Source organism: Vombatus ursinus, unplaced genomic scaffold (genome assembly GCF_900497805.2).
Source record: "Vombatus ursinus unplaced genomic scaffold, bare-nosed wombat genome assembly UNPS02009205.1, whole genome shotgun sequence".
Lineage (NCBI taxonomy): Eukaryota > Metazoa > Chordata > Mammalia > Diprotodontia > Vombatidae > Vombatus > Vombatus ursinus.
Window position 1 is genome coordinate 49806107 of NW_020948983.1, and position 24850 is coordinate 49830956.

Here is a 24850-nt window from a genome sequence, read left to right on the forward strand (position 1 = left end):
CCTAAGTTACCTTTCTAAGGGCAGCTAGGTGGTACAGTAGATAGAGTGCCAGACCTGGATTCAGGAAGTCATCTTCAAGAGTTCAAATCTGGCCTCAGATACTCACTATCTGAGTGACCTTGGGCAAGTCACTTAACCTCTGTTTGCCTCAATCCACTGGAGAAGGAAATAGCAAACAACTCTAGTATTTTTGCCAAGAAAACCCCAAATAGGATCATAAAGAATTACACATGACTGAAACAACTCAACAGCAACACACTTTTCTAAGCTTCTCTCACTATTCACCTTCAAGCATGCTATGACAGAGCCAAACTAGCCTGTCCACCATTCCCTGAATTTCTCTTGCTCTCCCACCTCTGTGTCTTTATTCACACAATTCATTTTATGTGAAGCACTCCTATATTCTGGACTTGAATATGAGGAAATAGTATGTGAAGTACTCCTATATTCCAGATTTGAAGATGAGGAAATCCTATTCATTCTTCAAGGCCCAACTTATACATCACTTACTCTATGAAGCCTAGGTTGCTGTCCCCAACCAGAAATAATCACTCCTTTGTATCCTCAAAGCACTTTATCTGTCTCTTTCTTAAGGTACTGACATCTTTCTACATTCTATGAGAATTAGCTGAGTGTACTTAATGTCTCTAACTAAATCATAAGGTCTTTGATGGCAGGGATCATATCATTCTTGTACCTCTAATGTGCCCTAGCACAGAGAAAGCAGGTGATCAAGGTCTAGTTTTTAAGCTGAATTAAACATCTCCATGTTTGGCTGAGAAAGATGCACTATTAGCAATGTTTCTGAATCAACATTTTCAAGGATGAAGACCCCTTTTGAATGTCTACATTTTCACAGATTTGTCTGGAATTGTGTTACTAATCCCCATTATTTGAGAAAAGAAGTAACTGGATATACAATAACTTGCAACAACTTTGTGTACACCCCTTATCCTCCCTTAGCACCCAGTTCAAAATTCAGAAATACTGTGAATTCCTTTTAACATGCAGAATATGACTGGATTAGTAGGATATCCAAAATCTTGGCACAGCACAGCACAGCAGTGTATTTTATTTTGGCACTTACTTTGTGATGTATGACAACATTTAATTTGTGGTGCTTCTTGTGAGAATTAAACTGGGTTTTTAAAATGATGCATATTTAAATGTGGGAACATTTTTTAGGTGAGGATGTTGCATAGCTTTAAATAGTCTTGTTAAAGTGAGTTTTCATGTATAAATGGAAGAAAAGAAATAACTTTTATTTCCATTTGTTTCACTGTTAAAAATCAGTGTTGATCAAATGAATATCATGTTTACCTTCACAAATATCTTCTTTAATCTGAAGCCTGTGCTTCTTTAATGGAATGTTTAAGGCTGTTCTAAAGAATGAAGTTCTCTGGTTTCAAAAACAGATTAGTATTAGGAATAGCAATTTAGACTTCTTTGTACTGGTCTCCATAATGGGCCTCTATGGCATTTTTCAATGTTCAACTCAGTCATTTACAGAGCACATCAATGTGTAATCCATCTACAAAACAGGAACAATCATATCCTTTAGAGGGTTTGTTTTTTTTTTTGGCAATACTAACAGTGGGTTATTCTGAGTTATTAGTACTATGACTCAGAATCCCTTTTGACCTTGGATATGAAATGAGCACCTTGACCCAGGCAGGTCATAAATTGAAGAGTCTGCTAACACTTCCAAATGGACTTTCCATCAGTGCAAATCTAAGCATGTCACTCCTTCACTCAATAAACTCTGGTGCTCCCTATTGTCTTTAGAGTAGAACATAAATGCCTTTGTATGGCCTTTCAAGTTTTTCACAATCTGGTCTCAATCTATCTCTCAAGCTTCACTGAACATTACTCTTTCTCCTGCACTCTGAGGTCCAGCCAGACTGGCTTTCTCTCTCTTCCTCACACAGAGCACTCTATCTCCTGCCTATGCCTTTGAACTGGCTAGCCCTGTCATACTTGGAATTCACTTGCTCCTCACCTCCACCTCCTAAAAGCCATCTCTTCTTTCAAGAGGTAACTCAGACATTATCTACATGAAACTTTTTCTTGATTCTCTTTCTGTCTCTCTGTCTGTCTCTCTCCTCTTTCTTCTCTCTCTCCATCTCTCTTTTCTCTGTCTCTCTCTGTCTCTCTGTCTCTCCTTTCTCTCCACCCTCTCTCCTCTTTGTCTCCCTCTTCTCTGTCCTCTTTCTCTCTTCTCTGTCTCTGTGTCTCTGTCTCTTGTCTCTCATCCTTAGCACATAGAATGAGGGTTGAAAGATGTTTGTTGATTGATTAGTACAAATAAAATTATAATAAGCAAGGTGTTTTGAATTTCAACTAATTACCTAGAAGTGAAAAAAAATTAAATTCCATTATCAAAGGAATACTAGTTTGTTTTGGGGGAAGAAATAGGGGAGGGAAGGGCATGGGTTTGGAAAGCACAAGTCACATTCCGAGGTATAATGAAATACAGCAAAGATTCTGCTTTTCTTCATAATTCACATATCCCTTGTGAAACATATGCATTGAAGGTATATCTTTTTGACTTGTGAGAATATTCAGTCTTGAAAGAAATGGATAATAGAGATATGTTTCCATCCATTTCCTTCTTAATATGCTAAGACTAGAGACTCAAAATCCAACCCAATCTACGAAGCATTTATTAAGCAGGGCAATTGGCTAGATATCAGGAAACAAAGACAAAATAAAAAATAGATCCTGCCCTCAGGGAGCATACACATTCTACTAGGACAAGGGTTCTTAACCTTTTTTACCTATTGGACCCCTGCGGCAGTCTGGAGAAGTCTGTGGATCCTTTCTCAGAATAATCTTTTTAAATGCCTAAAGTAAAATACATAGGATTACAAAGGAAACTAATTATACTGAAATACACTTACCGAAATATTTTTGGGAGCAGCTAGGTGGTGCAGTGGATAGAAGTCAGGAGGACCGGAGTTCAAATGTGACCTCAGACCAAACACTTGACACTTACTAGCTGTGCGACCCTGGGCAAGTCACTTAACCCCAATTGCCTCACCAAAAAAAAAAAAAAAATTTAAAAAAAGGTTTATGGGCTGAAGTTAAGAATCCCTTCCTGAGGGAAGCTTACATTCTATCTAACGAGAGGTTTACTTGAGCTCTGGTTCTACTAATAGAATGGTTGCTATGCCAGGTAACTATTTTTCATTCAGTGCATATATCCCGTCATTTTTTTTTTTTTTAGGCAATTGGAGTTAAGTGACCTGCCCAGGGTCACACAGCTAGTAAGTGTCAAGTGTTTGGTCTGAGGTCACATTTGAACTCAGGTCCTCCTGACTTCAGGGCCAGTGCTCTATCCACTGCACCACCTAGCTGCCCTGTATGTAACCCATCTTTTGTGTGATTTGTCTTGAACATAACTAAGAAGACATTGGTTGCATCAGAGTAGGAACATGACTGAGCAAAATGGTGTCCAGGAGCACAGAGTAGATATGCCTTTTTTTTTTCAGTCTCTGTATTTAAAACAGTACCTTAACCCTCATTACCTCACACCTGAATTATTGCAAAAGCCTACTAGAGGTCTCCTTGAGTACAATCTCCTTCCCCCTCAACTTCCAATATAAATTACTTTCCATTACTGTCAAACTTCTTTAGGCCATTTTCAGTACCTGTTCCCTTATTTTTTTAATGTAATAATAACTGTGCTATACTTTAGATAATACCTGCCATTTTAACACTGCTTCTCGGTTTTCTCAGCACTTTCACCTACATTTCAATTACATTTTGGCTCTTTATCCAAGCCCTGTAAGGTAGTCAGAGAAGATATCATATCTACTTTATAGATGAGGGAAATGAAGTCCACTAAGATTAACTGAATTGCTTAAGGTCACACAGCCAGTTGAATAATAGAGTTGGCAGTATAAGTACCCAGGTCTTAAAATAATTATTTAAGCCTCCTTCTATAATAAAACACTGTCTCTTGTATGTACATGTCTTCCCTCCCCACTTAGAGTGTAAGGTCTTTATATATTGTGCCTAAGTTTTATGATTTCTTCTGTATCTTCTATGGTATGCAGCCCAGTGCTAGGCACATGGTAGATACTCAGTAAATAACACCCTGAGGGACCAGGGCCTGCTGGCTCAAGGTTTTTGGCCTTGATTGTCTACTTTATTCCATATTTACCTAGAGCTCGCTGACCTCATATTCCAAGACATTTTGTCTGGAATCCTCCTCTCAGAATGGCAGCAAGAAATATTTTGAAAGAAAGCTTTCCAGGCTAAGAAATGAGTCCTCCAGCTGGCCCATGTGTACTTGGTTAACCTCTTCCCTGGAATGTTTGCCAATGTGTAGACATGACCTTGTTGAAGTCCTCCTACGAGAGAGAACTTCAACGTGGCTTCTACTCAGTCCTGTCCCAATGAAATACACGGAAGCAAGAAATTAAAAGTGTGAGTCATTGGGTGAGTCAGATCTGTTGTCATGGCAATCTCGTAAGGCCATAACCAAGTACCTCCCACTAGCTTTGCCAAAAAGGGTTCTTGAGTTTTCCTGGCTGAGGAAAATAATGTTGGTGAGCAGTAAGCCTGGGATTGCTAACAGAACCTACATTTTTTTTAATGGCCTGAAGAAAAGAAAACCAGAAAATAATTTTTTTTTTACCCCAGTTTGGGACCTCCCTTGAGCAAATGGCAAAAATTGTAACAAACTGTGGCAATGGCTTTGCGATATCAACAAATACCTTAGGAACCCACACTAAGGCCTCCAAATTAATTTTCTCTAAGTCAAAACTCAAAACTAAATCTCCAGAGGTGAAAGGTGAATACATTAACCTATTTCATTTTAACCTACTGCAATAACCAATTTTTCACAGATGTAAAAAAAAATAAGATTATTTGTTTTAACCTCTCGAAGAAATGTCTTAAATTGTGCTAAAAGGTTTTTATTATAAAGAGAATTAAAATATCTTTATAAATGATATGGTTATTTAATATAATTTTTAAGTATGCACCCGCTTTCAAAGACATACAGTTACATGTCCCTACTAAAACACTATATATATACATATATATACATTGTTTAAAATTTATATACAATAAAGCATGTCAACATGAATACATACTTTTGAAAATTCCTTTTATGGAAAAATAGGTATTTCTAAAATACTTTCAGAAGCATATTCAAGTCTGTTTTTTATGGAAAAAAATGTACCTTCATCAAGGTTGAGTTACCTGTCCTCCAGGGAAAGGGGAAGCAACTGGATATTTTCCTAGTAGTTTGAAAAGTAACATTCTCTTTGTATCTTTTAGGAGCGAGGGAGCAGGCATAGGATGCAAAGGAGAGAGAAAAGGAGGAAGCAGCAAAGATTTGTTGGACCTGGAAATTGTCCAGGGGCCTCTAACATCATGGGAATTCATCCCACATGCTTTGTGGAGATTATTCAACCTTGAATAAATCCTAAGGTTTTAGTTTCCATGATGTAAAATATCCAGCTATTTGGGAACATCTAGGCTAATCAATGACATTTTTCATTTTTCATCTAGACACTTATCATCTCATAATATCTTAGCAAATTCAGAAGAACACATGAGGATGTTGATTACTAAGTCAGGAATACATGACCAGTTGTCATTGGCACACAGTGAAAATCCAGACAACAGGGGCAGCTAGGTGGTGCAGTGAATAGAACTCTGACCTTGGAGTCAGGAAGACCTGAGTTCAAATCCAGCCTCAGACACTTAACACTTACTAGCTGTGTGATCCTGGGCAAGTCACTTAACCCCAATTGCCTCACCCCCCCCAAAAAAACAAAAAGAAAAACAAGAAAATCCAGACAACAGCTGTTTCCAAGAAAAAGACATAGCTACACAATATTACTCCAACAGGAAAGGAAGAAGAACAAATACTCCAAATACCAAAACAAATATGACAATGTGCATCAAATTTCACATGCAAAAGGATATATCACCTTGAGGATGATATTTAAGCTCCAACATCATAGTGCAAAAATTGTCTTCACACCGCAAGTCAAAACTCCCTTTCATGTTCACTCACCAAAACCAATAGTAACACTTCAACCAACATCACAGACTTTAGAATTTCACAATGTAATTAACGACTTTCCACTCCTAGGAGATTTGAAGACCTTTGTTTTCACAACTGGACAGTCAAAATTAAAAAAGAAAGAAAAAAAGAAAAGAAGAAAGGAAGGAAGAAAGAAAATACACAAGACCAACAATAAGAAATACTCCTCCCACCCCCCAAAAAGAAAGAAAACAAATCCAAACCTAACAACCAACTTCTCAGGTACCCACCTTTCAGAGTTCATATTGTGTTCATAGACTGATTAGAAGCTAAAAGAATCTAGTTTTCTTACACAAGAGTTTTTAGGCTTACCTCAACCAACTCAAAATTTCATTTAAAAATAATATCCATGCTTCTGGGATAACAAGGTGTCCTAAAATATTATCAGGTGTCAAAACCATTCAGAATCACTTTGCGATTCTTGCACCTCTGGCTGGTATCCTTGTGAGCTGACACTTTGGTCTGATAATATATTCTACAACTGTACATTTTAATTTGTAAGTTATATAGTCTCTGTGCAATAGAGGTTAGGAAACCCAGTTTGAAACGGGTAATGTAAGGTGACTTCAGCCATTGATTATTAGGCAGATAAGGTTCGTCCATGTTTTCCAGAACCTTGGCTAAAAATGGAAGCCTTGGGACAGGACAAAATGTATTCACCTTCCTTCACCAATAGGGAAACTTTCTGAAGAAGAGATGTCAGAATAATTTAAGAGAACCTGAAATTTAACATCGTAAGAAAACTTATAGACCAGTTGGAGCAGTTCAGGTCTCAAGGAAATACCGAGTGATGCTAAAGAACAGCTCCTCTCGGGGATGTTTATTAGAGAAAGAACTGATTCATTTTTTCCTCCTCACAAAGTCTGAGCCCTACAGAGAGGTGAAGATCAGAAATAGAATGGATTGTCTACTGGGCAGGGTGACAAACACAATCTGTACGGTCAATAGCACAGAAGCAGCTTTTGTAGATATTCACAACTTTGAAAACTTGATTTCTGCTTGACATGTGTGAGATGTTGTGTCAACTATCTGTCCAGATCAGTTCATTCCTGGGTGGCCGGAATGGATACTTAATTCTGAAGACCACACCATTCCCCCAAGAAAAAGAGAAAAAAAATAAAAGTGGTGCCTAAATATAAATGACATTTTCCATATTTTTTCCTTGCTTGAATTTTATAGAAAAGTACTTCTTGGTAATCCTGTCAAAGTTATATCATGTTTCTACCTGAGGACTTTAGTGCTGTTTTTCATAGTTTAAAAGTTATATGTAATTCATAGATGCTGGTCATGTGCCTTGCTGTGTCTGCCTTTTTTTCTTTTTTTTTTTGACTGAAGTTGTTAAGGCCTTTACAACAAGGGTAAAACAAATGACATTTCCTGTTGCTAGGACACTACATTTTGCATCACTTGCCATCCCTGTCATGTTTTAATGTTAGAACCAACACCATAGCCTTTTTTCCCCTGAAACAAGCAAAAGGTAGCAGTTGGATGAAATCATTCTTGATAATTATAATACTTTATTGTCCATCTCCAATGGACAAGAATAGATTAGTGCCTAACATCTTTAGAACTGCAACTTTTAGCTTAAAAAAATTTTTTTGTTATAAGCTGAAGGGTGCTTTATGTCCAGTGGGATTGGATTAGATCTTTATTGACTAAAGAAGAACCAAGACATGGTGCAACTAGACAAAAAGTCTGGTGATTTCAGCTTATGTCAAGGTGGACAGGAGTCCAGGCCCCAAAATACTATAAAAGTCAGCACAATCACCAGCCTCTGTTCAGGAGAGGCCCAGGACTGAGCCAGCATAAAGACTGAATTACTTACCACCTCTAGAGTGGGTAGTCCCTCCAGGCCAGGGACGACCTCATGGGCAAGGCTGTGCAAGGAAGCTCTCTGTACCATGCCTGCCCTGCGGATATACAGAGGACTTCAGTCTCCTGTACTGTCAATCTCTCAGTCATTATGAGCTCAAATAGGCACCAACAACAGCAACAACAACAAAATAGCCCCCCAAGAAACTAAGGCCCTATGCTGATACAGGACTAGCCAACAGGAACTATGTATACATTGAGGGACAGAATCAACCCATTATTTGAATGTGGCCTGATTGAATAATTTTTTTTCTCAAGTAAAACTTCCACTGAAGCTCATATGGAGTGGTACAGAAAAGGACGGCAGGATTGCTCTCTAAGCAGTAAAGATCCTGATGTCCATCAGTACTCTGTTTTGCTGTTTCAAATTTCAAATGGAAGGCAACTTCAGATCTAAGGTTTTTTTCCCCCTACAGATAAAGACAGACAGACAGACAAACCCATGAGCAGATTTTCAAATAAGCTTTCAACAAAACTGAGACAGGAGCTAAAGCTGCTTAGGTGTCACAATGATTAAAAAAAACTCAACAACACAACTTTCTTTTTAAAGTTCCACACAACATCAGGAATTTTAAGAATGAAATTGGGAAAATTCTTTACCTCTTTGCCTTAGCAAAGAGCTATGGAGAAATCTACAATTATCCTAGTTGAAAAAAAAAAAGATGCCCAAAGAAATCTCAGGTGTACCACAGTCTACATTTCTGACCTAAAACAATCATCACATTCTAGTGACATTGGTCATTTGAGGTCTAAATGACACACTGGTCAAGTCCAATGTAACAGTTTGACTAGCTGATTTCAATGACATATTAACTTCCTTTTGCTGTTTGGTGGACATCATGACAACGCACCTCAGACCGCCAACCACCATGTCGTCTGTTAGCACAAATTTTTAAACTTCTGTTGTAATAAGGACAAGGGTTCTTTATGAAGAACTTTGACCTTGGAAAGCAGGAATCAAACATATGTGTATGTAGCCAGCCAGCACACATCTCCACATCAAACGAGTAATGCCATTTACCAGGACCTTGTTGAGGTAGGTTTGCAGCCATACTGCCACTCCTATATTCCGAGCCCCACAGACACAAGTATAAAACAGTCTAATCTGGAGACTAGTAGTAAAGGGAAAGGAGGCTGAAGTGGTCAAGAAATCACAGTGATTTCCCAAGCAAACATACCGACCATCTCTATGAAGGACACAGAGTAAGTCAGATCACCAAGTAATCGATCCTCCCCATCAAGAATTACCTGACCCGTCATGGGCTAAGACACGGAAATACACCAGAACGTGAATTGCTCTATCTCTTCAACACATACTCAGATACAGACTTGTGGAGTTGTGTCACTTCTAACCCTCTACAGAATGAAAAATAGGAACCCCCTCTGACCATCACAGATGAAATGTTAGTTAATGCTTGAAGAATGCCATCAGCCAGACATAATTCCAACTCTTCAGAACACTTTGGACAAAAATATATTACTTACATGTATGTGTCTTCTTTGTTACCGAAATACCTGGAAGAGAAGAAATAATGCCAAGTGTGAGAAAGTGACCTCTTTTTGCTATATTGTTTTAGACAGAGATGTTCCTGTAAACCACAAACAACACTGATCTTTCTTTGACTTTGCAAACTGGGTGAAACCCTTACATAAATACACTGTGTCATTAGAATATTATTTCAGCGGAACAACTAATACTGCTGTCTTCTACCTCCATGTCTTTTTGTGATGTTAATTAATACATATTTTCCTTTTCTTCAATAGATGAAAAGAGCACTAAAAGGAAATCATACTCTGCATAAGTGAAAAACTAATAATAGTTGCCCAAAAACCACGATAAAACATCTCTACCTCCTCTGTACAGGAAGTCTGGGAACCATGAGGGAAGAATGCTCCACACATTGTCAGATATGGTAAAGAAATTGTTTGGGCTTCTTTACTTAACTGTTTCTCTTTATTATAAAGAAGGGCTCATCAAGAGGTGCAAGTAGGTATCCATAAATGATCATAATGTGGAAACAAAAACCAACAAAACTTATCTTTTAAAACTATCAATGAGGATTCAGAGAGCTGCTGCTGAATTTTCATACACAGAAGAGTCTATTCATATCAGACATTTATTTTCTGGTTGAAAAGGAAAGTAAGTGATTGATGGTGGAGCAGATAGAAGGCTGCTTTCCCCCCTCTCATTATAAACTTTCCTTGACTTATTTACCAATGCATGTCATCCTACTGAGATAGGATTGGTCTGGACAACTGAGCATTTAACACACTATGATGCTTTCTTTTGCTTTTCAACGGAAGTGACGTCTCTCGACTGTTATTCTGAGGAAAAGAACAGAAGAATGACCCAGAAACATAGATGCATGTCCCCACTAAGGTCATAAGTAAATGAACACCACTTCTACGGAAAATGGGCAAAAGCAATTGCCATTTGTTCATATGAAAATGCAGAAGAATTCATCAGACCATAGCCTTCATGATGTTTCAGAGGTAATGAAAGAAGGGAAGTGTCGAAAAGAAAGACATTATGTTAGATATGGGGATGACCAAAGAATCTGTCCCCTAGTGGCCAATCTATAGCTGATGAACCTCTCCGTACCTGTCTAGACTTTTCCTTGGATAGCAGATAGTGTCTATCACTGGAAACCTTTCAGTTCTCATACAGCCTGATCCCTCATAGTCATAGTTTTTGGAAACTTAGGGTCATTTCAATGTTTTGAAGAGGCACTGGGGTGCCTCTTTTAATATTATTTTTAGTTATATAATAATATTTAAATGCTTCCATGATAATACAGAGATAAGATGAACATAAGTTTGAATGCAAACCATACTTTTGCCATTTCCTCAGGTCATGGGGCTATAATTTAAATAGTTCCTTCTTCAGGGGATATTCTAATGAGGAAAGAAAAGTGGACTAGAATAGTATGTGCTAAAAAAAATTGAACCTGTGACTAAGAACAGTGGTACAACGAATTTTTTTTGGCTTCCAAGTTATTAAGAGAACTATTTAACCCTCTACCCTGAAAGTAAAACACTTTGGAAAAGTCGGCTCCCACATCAGGCCTATTACTTAGCTATGGAACATGTCATATGGGGTAGAAATCTGTTCTCAGAGTCCACAGAAGACATTGAAAAAAAAATTAATTCCAAAGTTATGCTCCAAGACCAAAATCATCCACTTGCTCCCCACACAACTTTCCAAAAGACTTATTTAGGGAGTCTGAAATTACATAGTGCAACCCAAACGCAAATGTATTTTTTTAAATTATTATTGAGGGAAACTATTGTTTTTCATCTTGTTGTTTGGTTTGGCATCATGAAACAAACCACAGGACCATTGAAAGGCTCTCTATAGTCCTCTCCATTGGATGTCCGTCTCTGTACTTGGCGTTCTAGAATCCTCTGAGATAACCTTTATCATGGAAAGGGTACTACACCAAACAGCAATGGAAAAGAAAGTTTCAAATCTGAATATAATTTGCAACTCTAGCTCATGACACCAGCACCAATAAATTGATACATTAGTGCTCTTTCAGCATTATGAGAGCCATATGTGTACTTTTCTTAGGAAATAATGCTTTCTGTAAAATCACTTTGAAGAGAAAGCGCTTATGTTGTCACCCCTGATTATTCAGGGCTTCCTCACAATTGGATTTAACACGGCACAAAACAGACCTATCCATATTTGCTGAGTGTGGAACTACTTTCTCCTGACATCCAAGCACTGATGAAAATACCACTGCTTCAACTTTTCTACTCAAAGTTATTATACAGCGTGAGGCAGTGTTCTCATCAAATATTTTCATGATTATTACATTGATAATAGATTTTGAAAATCTGTCCAGGGAAGCTGCCTGCTCTCAGAAGGTACCTGCTATCAGAAGTGATAGGAGACTGAGTTAAAATTTTAAATCTTGTGGTGATGACCTTGGCAATATCACAGATTCTGTGCCTCAGTTTGTTTATTTGTAAGTCGAGGATCTAACAACATACCATCCATTTCTCCATGTGGGCTAATCAAACAAGGATATTCTGATAAAACTTTAAAAGACATTTACCCTCAGTGATAATGCAAAATAAACAAGAAAGATTGTTTTAAACAAACTCTTGGATAATTATGGGAAGGTAGAGTGCTTTCCCAACCAACCTGCAGCAAATGAAAGAATAGCAATCAAAATAAAAAGATAGAGAAGCCCAAAGCACAATGCAATAAATACTCGCTAAAACTGAAAGGAGATTGGATTTGGAATAAGGAGGCCCAGGTTCAAATCTTGCCTTTGACATTTCCTAGCTGTGTAACCCTAACCATGTCATTTATGCTTTCTGAGTCTCAGTTTCCCCATTTGTAAAAAAACATAAAAATGGCATCCATCTCACAAGGTTGTTGGGAGGATCAAATCAAAGTATTTAAAACGTTTTGCAAACCTAAAAATTCTATATAAAATGTTAGCTGTCATTCCTATTGCCATTTTCATAATACTTCAGTAGGACCGGGGAGCATCTGGTATTTCCAGATGGGAAATGGGAAACTGAGAGTCACATAAATCAAAGGAAATCAACAGAAACAGTTCTCTATGGAAAGTGAAGTTTAGGCCTTAATACTGATAGAGGCAGGACATCAAGTACCACAGGCCCCTTACTACAGAAATGTAAGTATTAAAAATAAAGAAATAAATATAGATGTGGATACACACACACACACACACACACACACACACACACACACACACACACCCCCCAAAGAGGGTATCCCAAAAGTCTTAATGCAATTTTAAACATAAAGCTGTGTTGTGTGGGTATGTGTATGTATATATGTATAGGCATATGTGTAATATGCCTATCACCCAGTTTGTTTCTCCAAATAATTTAAACAGACATGGCCCCTACCCTTGCGGCCTTCTAAATCAGGAAACATCATCTCAGACATGTTTTGTGAGATTCAAACAAATACAGATATAATCATTTAAAGAAAATCCCTCCATTTAATTAGAATAGCAAATGGTTTTCATCTTGAAAAGAAGGAAACGTTTCTTATGTGATTCCAAATCACAGACTCATCCTGTTCTCATTCTGTACTTGCTTACAATCAACAGACCTTTGAAAACTAGGCAGGTAAATAGGCAGCTATGTGCCTGAAGGCCTGGAGGAACATTGCTATTCTCCTCCTCTCTTTGAGCTTTGGGAGGAACTCAGTTTAATCATCTTAACCTTTAGCTCTTCCTCCCTTGCCTGCCGAGATCTACTCCTCCAGATCCTTTGTCCCTCCTGGAGAAGAAGAAACAACCTCTGAATCAACCCGCCATTGTTTTAAAGTATGATTTTAGTAAACTAGATAGAGAATGTGCTATAATCCACCTGACTTCATATCTTGGTATTTCCATCAGTAAAATAGGGATCATAATAACACCTACTTCACAAAACGGTTTTGGGGGTTAAATGAGATAATAAATGCAAAGCACTGTGCAAACCTTAAAATAGTATATAAAGGTTAATTAACTACTAACACCAATACCACTGCTTCTATTACTGCTACTCCTCCCCCTACCACTCCTACCATTACTACAGATATGTCACATAACCCACAGTAAAGTCAAACTCCCCTAGTATCTTGAGACCACACAGCATTAAGAGGCCAGCAAGACACTAATAATGAAATGGTGATGTTCAGAACAGATTTCCCTACACTATAATAGCCACAAACTGACTGAGTGGCCTATACATTTCTCCATTCTGCCAGTGGAGAAGGTGAGGCAACTAGATAAATTCATAAAAATCAATGTTATTAGTCTAGGCCCTAAACTCAATCCAGACTGCTCTCACTTACAGCCAAAGGGAGATATTTGCTCATTAGTGTCTGCACAGTCTCAGTGATTTGCTAATTAGCATTGGTGAGAACTTTGATCACGACCACCAAAGGGTATCAAACCAAGTCCAGCTGTTGTGAGGATTTTGATCCATTTCCAAGGGACTTGGAATAACACCAGCTTGCTTTGCCAGAGGTTCGGCAAGAGGCAGACCAGTGAATTAAGCATCTCTATAGCGGGAGTTGGGACTTAGCTTCTGGAGTGGAAGGAAACAATTATTCAGCTTAGCATCCATAAGACAAACCCTAACTAGATGGATGATCTTGGGTTAGTAACTTAATGCCTCTGTGCCTCAGTTTCTTCAAATATAAAATAATGAATTATACTAGATTATTCTCTTTCAAGTTCTAAGATTTGAGATTTTCTTAATAATCTTTGGAGCCTTACTCTGCTGCTATTGAGTTACCTAAACATACTACCTATCTCTAAACAAATCGCAGTCATATCTGTTTTTCGTTGTGAAATGTCTATTATAAATCAATTTTTTGGAGAAAAAAAGCCTCAAAAATTTTTTTGTCTTAAAAACACACACTACCAAGGGAAAATGAGAGGGTGCATAATAAAAATGATTTTGATCAATCTTAAAATTATCTGGCCTACCAGAGAAGAGGTGAGAAAATGTACTTTCCTCCCTTCACTGGGCAGGTGGGGAACTATCGGTATGGAATGTTGCATATGCTATCTGATACGGTTTATATGTTGAACTGATTTAAAAATAATTAAATAAAAATTTAATTTTTAATTTAAATTAGATCAAAATTTTTAATTAAATAAAATTCATTATTTTCTATTAGAAAAGGAAGGGTTGGCATTGTGAAATGAACACAAAGTATAAAAAACAGCATTGAAAAAATATCTGGGCTAGAAAAAGATAACATATTTTGGTAAAACTGTCAGAAACTGCATGTTTTACTACATACAGATAAGCACATTTGACCAGCCAATATTTTAGATGGATTTGTGTCCCTCTAAAGAGATCACAGAAGTCGAAAATTGCCAATTTTCACCCTGTTAAGGGAAAGAAAAAAAATACCCAGAAAAATCCTGCCCAAACATCAGTGCTGTTAACATGGAAAGATTTTCTGACTTTTACCCACCATGCTTCAAAGCAAGGCTGAGAAAACGTCATGAAAACACCACCAATACATCACTGCCATGATTATCAGCAAGGAAGAAATTTCAGTGTTCTAGTTATCACAGAGCTTAGCACTTCAGCAGTCCAATGTGACATTCCCAATCATTGCCAAATCTTGGACAAATTAACTTCTTTGATGAACTCCTGTTGCTAGGCACTTCTCTGTGGTACTAAGAATGTTTATACTCTTAAAAAAGGACAAACCACCTTTTCCTCTCCCCAGGAAAGGGAAATAATTTAGCAACATTTCCATAGGCAATAAACTTGTGGGCAAGTCTAACTATGATAATGTCCCTTAGCCAATATTCGGGCTCTCTGACTTTGGTTGGCCAACTCTAAGCAGAGATAACTGGTTCTTTCTGAGCTCAAGCCCAGGAGGTTGGATATTTTATACAAGCCAAGTTGATTCTCAGAGTTGCCCATGCAAATAATACCTAAGCTGAAACCCAATGAAACATTAAACCCTGATGTTTCTTTATACTTGTCAAATTTCCACATTTAAGAGGGGGAAATCCCTGTATTCTGATGGATTGAATGATACCTAAAGAATCCTTTGGTTGGATTACTCTGCAAAAGGTCATAAGAAATATTGACCTTGAATTTCTGTTTCTTTGTGAATTTATTTCTGTGTTTATCTCCTGGAAAATGGCTCTAAATTAATAAGTGTCAGAATGGTTTTCCATCTACTTTTATAAAGGATGTGTTTTGTTTTTTCACTTAAAAATTGGTTTTATCAAGTATCTGTTAGGTAGAGAAACCCTCTTGGATGAATGTGAGCAGGCATTATGCATCATCATTAGATGCCTGAAAGATTTGGGGGAGTTTGGGTTGCAGGGCATTTGAAAATGGTCACAGTGAAATCTTTAAGGATGAGAGTCAAGCTACAATGGAAAGAACACTGGATCTGGAATCAAAGGAACTGAGTTCGTTTGTCAACTGTGTGAATTTGGGCAAGTCTCTTTGCCTCTCTTGGACACAGTTTCCTCATTTCTAAAATAAAGGGATTGGACTAGATAACTATTAAGGTCCCTTCAAGTTCTAAATCTGCAATGCAAAATATACGCAACCCTAGAACACTTGCAGGAAATTTAGAAAATATGAAGAATAAAAGACCTGGCATCAGTTACTTCCTTGTAGATTAGATAAGAGATGGTCCAATAAAGAAAAATGACTGCATACCACCTTGTGACCTGTCTAGCTCTTTAGTGTCCTCCCCCACTCCCCAATTCTAAGAAGTACTATGGGTTTCTCCTGCTTTGTCAAAAGCCAAGGAACAAAAACATGTAAGAAGCTGTTTAGAAACATAGACTAAGTACAGGCCAGCCAAAGAAAATGATGTTACAAAACAATGTCCTTGTCTAGGACAAAAGAACTATTAATGACAATCAGTACATATTGCTGAAAGTGCTCCAAGTAATCTTTGGACTTTGTTTCAAAAATTCTTAATGGACACTAATGCTTATAGTTCACTCAAAACAGAAGTAAATTATGTGCCAGGGTTGTAGGGACCAAGGACAGCACATGCAAGGCATCAAAGCATTAGCAAAGTTAGGACAATCAACTATACTGTAATTGCATAAAAGCCTTTAAAAATTCACTTAGAAATACTAATTGTGAGCATAAATAATATCTTAAATGCTTGGCTTTCCTGCAGTTATACTTTTGCATGGGTTGAACTGTTTCTGTTATAGTAATTCAGCAGTTTTACCAAGTTGCTTTTTATACCATTAGCAGATTTATATTTTTGGTTGAAAAATGGTTACAGGAAGAAAAACATAAGGAAAAAAATCCAGCCATTTCCTTTCCTACCTTTTAGTCTTTCTTTTTTCCTGATGAACCTATATCTGAAAACCTCCCTTAGTTCTGGCCAAGAAGGGCAAAGTAATCACCTCTTTCAATCCCTACCATTATCCTTTACAACTTCTTTCGAGTATGAGGTTGCTACCCAAGACCCTTCATCAAGGTCAACATAAGAAGTGCACCAGGTTAAAAAGGAATGTGAACAAGAGAATAAACTTGAATGGGAAATATCAAATCCGGGATCCTTGAATCACTTCTTTTTTGATGATTAATATTCTACTTGCTATGTATGTGTGTACAACTCCTATCTTCTAAACGGGACTCATTTCTTTTTCTGTCATTTGGCAGTGCCAAGTGCACTATCAGGACTAATGAGTAGTAATGATAAGAATAATATATCACTAAAGATCCTTGTTCTTTTTTGTCAGTTTTCTTTTAATGAACCCCTATATTGAATATGTATCTACTCAGAGGAGATCACTGGCATGATATTTGCTGAAGGCAGGGATATATGGTAAGTGAATTTTCCCAGGTCTCTGATTCTAGAATTAGGGAGTGCTTTACTTTGTAAGTGACCTTGGGCAATTAGTCAACTCGGGTAGAAACCTACAGGTTTCTCCATGTTCATTTAGGAACTAATCTAGCTTCTGCACCTACAGAGAGTGTGGTAAAAGTGCTGCTCAGGGGGCAGCCAGGAGGCACAGTGGATAGAGCACCGGCCCTGGACTCAGAAGGACCTGAGTTCAAATCCAGCCTCAGACAGACAGCACTTACTAGCTGTGTGACCCTGGTCAAGTCACTTAACCCCATTGCTTGATCAAAAAAAAAAAAGTGCTTCTCTTAGCCATTGCTAATAGTAAGGACCAAGAAGAACTCTACTAGACAATAGTAATCATGAATCTATAAGCAGAGTCGGTACCAAAGCCAGAGCCACCAAGTCTAGTTGGAAGAGAATGACCTAAAAATTCAGGAATCACTCACCCAAGGCAAGGAATACATCACCATCTCTATAGCTCCTCCTAAGCCAAGTGAAGCCTTTGGAAATACTGGGTCCCAACAGGAAAGTCAAATCGAAACAAATTCATGTGTTACTTTATGCTTAAAGCACAGGTCTGACTATGTCATTCCCTAGCTCAAGAAACCTTTGTAGTTCCCTACTGCCTCTGTGATAAAATGTTAACTCATTTTAGCATACAATAACTCCCTTTATAATCTGGCTCCAGCCTATCTTTCCAGGTTTATTCCATTCCATATTCCTGTCACACTGAGCTACTTCTTGTTCCTCATTCATCACATTCCATCTCCTACTTCTTCTTCTGTTGTCCAAGCTGTTTTCCACATCTAGAATGCTCTCCCTTCTCACCACTGACTCTTGGAAATCTTAGCTTCCTTCACATTTGCCATATCCTGCAAGCAATCTTCCTTGATCCCCCTAGCTTTTCTTCTACCCCAAATTATTTTGTATTTCTTGTACATACATTTTGTATTTACTGAATGGTATCTGTATGATTTGGGGCGGCCAGGTGGTGCAGTGGATAGAGCTCTGAGGCTTGGAGTCAGGAAGACCTGAATTCAAATCCAGCCTCAGAAATTTCCTAGCTGTGTGACCGTGGGCAAGTCACTTAACCTCTGTTTGCCACCAAAGTAGGAAATAGAAAACCACTCCAATATCTTTGCAAAGAAAACCCCACGACAGAGGTACACAGGGTCACGAAGAGTTGGACATGACTGAAATAACTGAACAACAACAATCCGTATTATTTCCTTAGTAAAACGCAAGTTGCTTATGGGCAGGGATTGCTTTATTTTGTTTTGTACCACTGGTGTCTAGTGCCTTGCACATTTTTTTTTTTTTTTGAGAAGAGAAGATGTCTGGGCTTGCAATTTTATTGTAACTACAGGTAAAGAAATATGCTTTACCAAAACAGATCATTAACTGTTCTTCAACTTAGAGTCTTAGGAAGTTACCTAAATCATAAAGAAGTTAAATGGCTTATTAGGGTCACAGAGTCAGAAGGTGTCAGGGGTGAGGGTTGGAACTCAAAGTATTTTGACTCCAAGGCAGTTCTTCTGTCCGTTAGCCATATTGCCTCTTCCTTGCATTTGGTTGATATTTAATAAATGCTTGCTGAATTGAATTGAATAAGAGGAAGAATAAGAATAAGAAACTCATCACTGACCCACAGAGCAAATAGCTTCCATGGTTCAAACATTCTTCATCATCAACCACTGGAGCCTAGCACAGATACTATTAAGAACCTGTCAATATGGGACAATATATGGTGTTCCAAAAGTCTTTGTGTAATTTTAAAGTTTAAACTGTTTAAAAATTTATTTAAAGTTTAAAACTGCACAAAGACTTTTGGAGCACCTTGCATGAACTTTGTTACAGTTTTTGAAGAAGTCAATTCCATATTGGAAGGTAGGAAGGAACCTCAGCTTTTCCTGATCTTTGGAAGAACCAAGGAAGAACAGAAAATTTAAAAAATACCAGAATTATTACCATCTTCAAAAGAAACAAAAAGGTAATTGATTGAGCCAATTATTGGGCCATCTCACATCCCTTTGCTGCTAGAAAAACTTTCGGAAGTATCTGGACAAGCAGAACTGTGGGACCATGATAAGGCACTGTCCATGGTACAATGGACAGAGCACTGAACTCAAGAGTACTGAATTTAGAGTCAAAGATCTTGAGTTCAAATTGTAGCTGTGCTACTTATTACCCTTGTAACCTTAAGCAAGTCACTTAACTTAGCTGGGCGTCATTTTCTTTCTATGTAAAATCAAGGGGTCAGACAATATGACTTCTAAGTTCATTCTAGATTTATGGTCCATATACTGAATTATAATATGACTATGCACTGAATGTGGTTTTTGTAGGTAGCAGATAAAGAAGAAAACAAGTGGTTAACACTGGATTTGAAATCAAAGGATCCAGGTTAAAATCTTCCTTCTGCTCCTCACTACCCATGTGCCCTCAAGAAAGTCATCTAGGTCTCTCTGGGTCTCAGTTTTGTTTTCTGTAAAATAATGTGGGCAGAGTTGAAGACCTCCAAGGTCTCTTCCACCTCTAAATCTATGATCCTATATAATATGTCCTATATTTATGGACTTTGCAAAAGTTTGCACAGTAGTCATTAGGTCTAATTCCTTCTCATATTTAACTCACAAAGTTAGACTTCTGAGCCCATACTGGCCATGTTGTGAAACCTTCCTTAATCATCCCTGCCCCTTCCTCTCCCAGTTAGTAGTGCTATCTCTTCATTCTCAAATATTCTTAGTACTCTTGGGGGCCTGACTAATTTTGTTTACTTTGATTATTTTGAACCCTTCCCTGCCCCTGGTAAAACATAAGCTCTGTTGAGGGCAGGGATTATTTTATTTTTATCTTTATAACCTCACTTCTGGCATAGTGCTTTGTATTTCTTAATGTTTACTATTTATTGAATTAAATATTCAGGTGATGACTTCATTTTTAATTCTTAGAACTATATACACTATTAGGTGTTTAAAGCTTGGTAGATTGCCTTGGATTGGCTAATCCAACCCTTTAATTGTATAGATGAGTAAACTGGGGTCCAGGGAGGTTAAATTATTTACTCAAGGTTACCCATCTCTTAGTGATAGAACCAGGATTAAGATACAGATTTCCTGATTCTCACAATTCTCTCACACTGCATCCTCACTGGTCTATAGAGATTGGCATCTAATCCAATCATAAGACCATAGATTTAGAGGTGAAAGAGGCCATAGAAGCTATCTTTTAAAAGATGAGAAAACTGAAGCCTAGAGATGCTAAGTGACTTTGCTCAAGGTAACTGAAATCACAAGTGATAGGTCTGGGATTTGAACCTGGGTCCTCTGACCCCCAATCCAATACTCTGTCCATGGCACCTCAAAGCACCACCACTCCAACCCAACCAACTTTTATTAATGGAATTTGAACAGCTTTACCCAAGAGTACCTATAGGACATACTTAACTACAAATTACTAACAAAGAGGTCTCCAGAATGCTGGTTGTTTTCTTGTACCCACATTCATGCTAACTATTATATTTCTCTGCTATAGTGGGATAGAAATTAGCACTGGACCTGTGATTTCTTTGGCACAGAGAACTCCCAAGTGGGGAAACTCCCTCTACTAATGTAGATCTTTGAAACTTAAAAGTCTTGGAGAGTTGCCTAGAGCAAAGGTAGGCAAACTAATGGGAGTGGGGTTTTTATGTGGCCTGAGAGCTAAGAATGGTTTCTACAGTACTCTAGCAAGTATGTCACAATTCCTCTCTCAAAAGGCAGGTGAAGAATGTATAAAATCAGGTGAACAAAGAAAGAGGCTGCCTGGGAAAAAAACATGTGAAATATTTGAAGAAGTTGAAAAGAAACTCCAAATACATAAAGAAAGCTGAAAAGAAAGAATACAACTTGAGAAACACTGATCCTAGGGCTCAGAGAGGGAGCCAGGTAATCAACAACTACGGTTAAAAGAGATTTTCAAATGTTTTAGCATAAATCAATTTTGCCATGGCCTAAGCTGAATAAATAGGCACGTTTTACTTGTCTGTTACAAAATCTTTATGATCTCCTTAAGGGATCTGCAACCGGGAAGGTTGGAAAGGTCACATGACTTGTAACACTTAATCAAATATTGGGTCCAAGGTAATAAAACACCTGCAGAAAACACTTACTTATCCATCTGCTAAAACATAATTCTCCCAAGCTGCAGTATTTTTGTCAATGACATTTTTGGTGATGGCACATCAAAACAGTTTCATTTCTTCATTACTGTGAGGAGGCTGGGCTTCTGAGAATGATAATGAGTGTGCTCTGGGTGGCTGGGCAAACACTATCTCAGGAATAATAGCCACAAGCCATATTTACTATGGGTACATACTTTCTTGCCCATCCCTGCCATTCAAAGGGAGTTTAGAAGATGAATTGATCTATCCTTATAGCATGCTGGATTTAATAAGGAAATATAAATTGGATCAAAATTTTTCATTTTCTAAAACCTGGTTAGAAGTTTTGGAAAACTAAATATACATTTACAAATATTTACATGTATTTATTATAAATATATAAAAATATTTATATATATGTATATGTATATATATATAGTATATATATATATATATATAATAGGTCTGGATTTACAAGGCTGTCATGATAATGATTGTTAATGTCTTCTTATGTCTGTAATTTGGGTTGCAAGAATACAATGAACAGTATTTTGGGTTTATGTAAAATCATACATGCCTCCCAGCTAAGCTTTCCCCAGACATGGGTAACTGAGACCTGGGAAAAACCTTAACTTAAAAAGGCCAAGGTCTCCCACTGCATCCAGGGACATCTCCAGGTATCCCCATCTATATCTTGCCAATGGATCCCGTTAGCTCCAGAGGACAGAGTGAGGCTGGTGATTTTGCACAGCCGTCCCTCACTTAAATCCAATTTACTTGCAAGTCATGACCTCATCTTCCCAATGTCATGGTCCTCTTCGAGAACAAAGGATGAACAACAATATTAACAACACCACATTTCCCATAAAAATCTATCTATTGGGATAACTAGAAACAAATTTAAACTCAAGCTTAACCCATAAATATGTCCCTAAATAAGAATACCATAGAGAGGGTTCCAAATAAGTACCTTTCTCAGTGTCAACTGTTACATATTATTGTTTAATCTAAAACTAGTTTTCCTTAATTAAATTTAAGAAAAAATGTTTAACTTTCTCTCAGTTTTAGTCAATTAGGTATCAACTAATCACTGCCTCTGACTGGACATGGCTTCCCAAATGTTTATTGTTTTCAGTTTGGGCATCAAACACTCTTAATTACCAGTCGGCAACTTATTAAAAGAGAAGATCACACAAACTTCCATAGGTGCTCCTATTTCTTTTTGAGAACTGCTATTTCTCCAGTCTCCTACAGAAAAAAAGACAAACAAATAGACAAACTTTTTTTCTCTCGTTTAGTACTTTCTGCTCTATCCAGGTCTTAGATTTTAGCAAGCAGCCATGCTTCCCATACACACATAGGCAAGAGGCTGCCTGATGACCTTAATGGATAGAGGGTTGGCCTTGGAGTCAGAAAGACTTGAATTCATATCCTGGCTGAGGACAAGTCTTTTAACCTCTTAAACAGTGGCCCAGGCCACTCTCTAAGATTATGAATTACAATTGGATTTTTGATCTGCATCCTGGGAGGACATTTCCACTTGACAAGTTTCCCATATGAATGAAATCACACAAGTTAAGGCCTCCCCTCTCACAATAAAATTGAACAAAATGAGAACAGGTACAGTTTTTAAATAGAATTACCGAGATTTGCTCACATGACTCATACTGCATTCACCTAATTCCAACTATTAAAAAAATTATTTACAGAATCTATCAGGCTTTATCAAAGCAAAATCTACTAATACCTGTCCAAATAGACTCACATAAAATCCAACATTTTTTTTTTCTAGCTCAATTTCTTCTTGTAATTTTAGCCAACTAAGAAAATCCTAAAATCATGCAATAAACAGTATGGCTTAGTGTGACAGAGTTCTAGACTTGGGGTTAAATCCCACGTATGACTCTTAATGGCAATGTGACCATTGGCAAATCGCTAACCTCTGTAAGACTCTGTTTTCTCATCTGTAAAATGAGGTGGCTGGGCTAGATGGCCTCAAAGGTCCCTTCTGGCTTTAATTCTGGAATCTTATAGATCTGTAACCCATGCCACATGTGGTTTTCTGTTCAAGAATAGATTTTGTGCTGGAAGAATTGAAAGGTCATTTAGTCTAACCTCCTCTTTTTTTGTTTTTAACTGATGAAAAATTGAGGTCCCAAGAAATGGCATGTCCGAGGTTATACAGGTAGTAAGTAGCAGAGCTGGGATTGGAAGGCAGGTCTTCTGATTCCAAAGCTAGTTATTCTTCCAATACATTGTACTGATAATACTAGGGACAATGATGCCACTGACAAATCTTCAGAGACATTTGGACTGAGCTGCTTCTTTCCAATCATCATTGGTAACCTAGTCTCTAAGTTTCTTCTTTGTGAAGAGTAGCACACATTTATATGTTCAGTCATTTTCAGTCATGTCTTATTCTTCATGACCTCATTTGGGGTTTTCTTGGCAAAGATACTAGAGTAGTTTGCCATTTCCTTCTCCAGTTCATTTTACAGATGAGAAAACTGAAGCAAACAGTTAAGTGATTTATCCAGTGTGTCACAGCTAGTAAGTGTCTGGGGCTGGATTTGAACTCAGGAAGATGGGTCTTCCTGACTCCACGCCTAGTATTCTTTCCACTGCTTTCTACCACCTAGCTGCCCTGCACATTTATATGACTGGATGAGTAACTCCATCTATACAGATACAAGTAGGTCATGATGTATAGCAGAGGATCATAGATTAAGAGCTAGAAAAGACCTTAAAGGACATCTAAACCATATCCTTATTTTACAAATGAGGGAACCAAGGCACAGGGAGCTACAGAGACTTGCTTCTTGTAAGTTATAAGTGACAGAATCTGGATTTGGACCTAGGTACTCTTTCCCATGGTCCATTGCCTCCAAACGCCCTGGATTTGGCATCTGGGAACCTAGATTCAAGTCCCAGCTCTGACATTTACTGACTGTGTGATCACGGGCAAATCACATACTTGGTTTCTTCACTTGCAAAAGGAAGATAACAAACACTGCAGCAATATCTATATAATGTTAAGTTTGAGAAGAAGGTAACTATTTTGTTGGGTAATAAGGGGAATTTATAGGAAGATATGGACCAAAATTATCCAGCCAGAAAAGGGCAGACAAATTGTAATCTGTATTGTTGGAGTGAGGGTCTATGCCGGTGAGACTGAAGATTCATTCAAGTATTGGAACATGATCCCTGCACTATCTTACAGGGTTACTTTGAGGAATTCATCAATCAGCAAGCATGCTCCTATCTACCACAGCTACTTGTGCTAGAGGCTGAGGATAAAAAACAGAAGGAAAGAAAAAAAGAAAGAAAGAAAGAGAGAGAGAAAGAAAGAAGGAAAGGGAAGGGAGGGGAGGGGAAGGGAAGGGGAAGGGAGGGGAAGAGAAGGGGAAGGGAGGGGAAGGGAAGGGAGGGGAGGGGA